This window comes from Schistocerca piceifrons, chromosome X (genome assembly GCF_021461385.2).
Source record: "Schistocerca piceifrons isolate TAMUIC-IGC-003096 chromosome X, iqSchPice1.1, whole genome shotgun sequence".
In the NCBI taxonomy this organism is placed as follows: Eukaryota; Metazoa; Arthropoda; class Insecta; order Orthoptera; family Acrididae; genus Schistocerca; species Schistocerca piceifrons.
In genome coordinates this window covers 147,346,979-147,350,739 of record NC_060149.1, presented here as the reverse complement: position 1 = coordinate 147,350,739, position 3,761 = coordinate 147,346,979, and the positions used below count along the sequence as shown (strand labels likewise).

The following is a 3,761-nucleotide window of genomic DNA, read 5'->3' as shown; positions in this document are numbered from 1 at the left end:
AAGCAAGCCATGTGCGGCGACCGGGACCTCGGGAGAATAGTGTTTAACGTCCCGTCGACAACGAGGTCATTAGGGACGGAGCACACGCTCGGATTAGGGAAGGAGGAGAAGGAAGTCCTTCAGAGGAACCATCCCGGCATGTGCCTTAATCGGTTTAGGGAAATCACGGAAGACCTAAATCAGGATGACCGGACGAGGGTTAGAACCGTCGTCCTCCCTAGTGCGAGTCCAGTGTGATAACCACTGCGCTACCTCGCTTGGTACCAGGACCTCGCTAGACATTGGCCGAAGCCATATACAGCTCAGAGACCTCAGGTAAATACACTGTGTACTCGAAACAGCCGTGAATATGTGGAAGTCTCATATCTTTCTTTCAAATTCGTACCTTTAATAAATGTAATTAACTGAAGTACTAATTTTATCAGGTAGTTGAAGCGAGCGCTCTGCCTATATGATAGTCCAAGTATTCTCATGCCTGTTCCAAATTAGCTTTCTGGTAGTAGATGTTCATAAAGAACCACTTTTCTGATTGTTTAATTATTTTCAAATCACAAACGGGGAGACAACGGCCACTCGACATTTTATTTACAGGGTTTGTGATACTGTTTCAAGGTCATTTAAAAGAAATATATCAGCTTCATACATGGAAGCATAAACCTGGGTTTCTGAGTTGCTTATCAGGTAAAATAAGAGACAGTCGAATGAAAACGGACAGTTCGAAAAATTTAGTAAGCTGTTTATTATTTCAAAGTAGTCGCCATAACTGTTAATACATTTATCCCACTGTGAGATACGACGGACAGTGTCTTCATGGAAAAATATATGTGGTTGCCTACAGAACCATTACTGTACCAGGCGTGGACCTCTTCGTCCGAAGCAAATCGACGGCCACCAATATCTTTCTTCAGGGCTCTAAAACTATGGAAATTGCATAGTGTAACAGACATCCTCCTCTAGCATTACTTTTCCTCAACAGTAATTGTCGATACCAGCATAATTTTTAGAATTTTGGAGAGGTCAATATTATCTCAGGTGCTTTTCTGAAAACTTACATATAATTTTATACACAATATGTTAAATTTCAAGCTAAAATTTATGAAAAGGAATTAATTTATTTTTGATGTTACAATCGATAAGTACTGGCTCTGAATGTACAATTAATTTTTTTTAGAAACATTTGAAATTACGAATTATTTGGCACACTTAAAATTTCTGTTATTATCAAGAAAAACTGTAAACTCTTCTAATAAGGTTATTACCACAGAGTGAAGTAGTAGTAAGCATTTCTCTGATGTGATCGGACGTATTTTTGTATTTTTGGTGAACAATGTCAGTGTGAAAATGTATGATATACTAAAATGTGACAAACTAAATTAACGTAACCACAAAAATTCTGCAACAACAATCTTCAAATCTATTTAGATCAATTCAACCATGAGGACCTACAATGTGAGAATTTCAGCTGCAAGAATCAGACCCCTACACAAGAAGAACTGGAGCGAACTCTATACGGAAAGCTAAGTAAACTAGAAAGATTATTGCAATCTTCTCTCCTCTCAAATTTTTCATAAAAGACTTCGCTCATTGTGGACAATTACTGGAGTTATGAAGGAGGGGGGAGGGGGGAGATTACAATGCGGAGAGATGAAGAATGTATGGAGGATTTGTAAAGGCTTCCCGGTGAAACTTCTGCGGCGTAGTCGAAACATCAGGCACACGAGATCGGGGGAAGTCACGACGACGTTCTTCTTTCACTGCAAGGGCCCCCTGCTCATTGACTTTCTGGAACACGGCGCTACGATTAACGCGCGGCAGTACGTGGACTCTTCGCAAAAGCTGAAGTGTGCCGTTAAGTCCAGACGCCCAGGAATGTTGATGGACGGCTCCACTCAGTTGCAGGATAATGCCTGCCCACACGCTGCCAAGGTTGTTTCGACTACGCTACAGAAGTTTCTCGGGGAAGCCCTTGGTCATTCTGCATACAGTTCCGATCTCTTACCACGCGATTTCCATATTTTTGGAGCACCGAATAAAGACATTTGTGGCCATTGATTTACTGCGGACGAAGAGGAACCCGCGTGGATACAATCATGACTCTGTAGGCTATCGCAAACATTTTACCATGAAGACATTGTCCGTCTTGTCTCACAGTGGGATACATGTATTAAAAGTTATGGTGGTTACTTTTGAAATAATTAACAGTTTACTTACTTTTTGCATCTGTCTCGTTTTATTTGTCTGCATCTTATATTAAATATCGTTAGGGGGATTCAGGTTGGATAGAGCAACGGGAAGGTTAACCAATAGGCAGCACTGAAGTATTACGGATGTTAAGGAAAATGATACCTTGCGCTATATAAGTATGGGTGCCTGTAGAACCATAACAAAGAATAGTCAGACAGCATTTTGTTAATTTGGGCCTTATTCATTTTTGAAAGAAGGGTAGCCTTAATGCGGGCCTTTATGCGTGTGACCACAAAGTGTTGCAGTTAAGATCAAAGTGATATCCATTCACAATACAGACACCATGCACGCAATCTCTAGAACACAATCAAATACGTGGGGCTAACATTCGATCGCTACATCTAAACTATACTTACTAAGTGTTTTTTTTAACGATTCTGCAATAGAGTAAATGTACAAATACGACGGGGTCGAACATAAAGACTATATCCTTATAGCGCCACACATACCTACAAAATCCTTGCACGTCCTTGGTTACGTCTGCTAGCTCCATCTCTCTGATGCAGAAATATGTTTATGAATGTATCCTTCGTACCAACCATAGCTGAAGAAGAAAAAAAAAAAGGAAAAGAAAACTGGTACCAAGCTCCTGCTACCCGTAGTCCCGCAGTTTCAACGCACCCACTTATCCACTCATCTACACTTACCAGCAGCAGCTCCCTGCGGTATGTAGCCATCACATAGTATCGTAATATTCCTCAACAGATAATATACATTTCAACCTTATATATTTAGGGTTTTTTAATAATTTAAATTGGTCCCGAATGTTTGTTTCAAAATTTCATGTGAGCTGAAGAGCGTCGTAATGGCAGCTGACGGCTGGACCCGATGACGGGGAAATTAAAAGATCGTTAAAGAAAGGTGAAAGGAAGATTAATCGCCAGTTCTTACTGTGCACTTTCTTCTGTGGGGTTGGGAATAGCCATTGAAAAGAATTTCAACGACATAACATATGTGGAACTTGATAAAATTATAAGACGATAACAGTTATCATACTTAGTAAGTCTTATTGAGCTCTTTCGGTAGACTCAACAAGTCAGTAAGAAACTATTCAGTGAAATTATATCATGGAAAGAGCGAAGTGCCGTAGACGTATGTAGATGAAAACAACTGAAAACACTGTCATGAGCAATCGACCGAATTTCCTTAGTTATTTGGATTGAAAGTCAACGGCCTTGCCGCAGTGGTAACACCGGTTCCCGTCAGATCACCGAAGTTAAGCGCTGTCGGGCTGGGCTAGCACCTGGATGGGTGATCATCCGGTCTACCGAGCGCTGTTGGCAGGTGGGATGCACTCAGCATTTGTGAGGCAAACTGAGGAGCTATTTGATTGAGAAGTAGCGGCTCCGGTCTCGTAAACTGACATATGGCCGGGAGAGCGGTGTGCTGACCACATACCCCTCAATATCTGCATCCAGCGACGCCTGTGGGCTGACGATGACACGGCGGCCGGTCGGTACTGTTGGGCCTTCACGGCCTGTTCGGGCGGAGTTTAGTTTAGTTATCTGGATCTGCAA

General features: G+C 41.7%; 1 pseudogene; it reads left to right on the top strand.

The window, feature by feature from the left end:
- Positions 1-3,409: 3,409 nt before the first annotated feature.
- On the top strand, positions 3,410-3,527 carry LOC124723358 (annotated as a pseudogene).
- Positions 3,528-3,761: the final 234 nt, after the last annotated feature.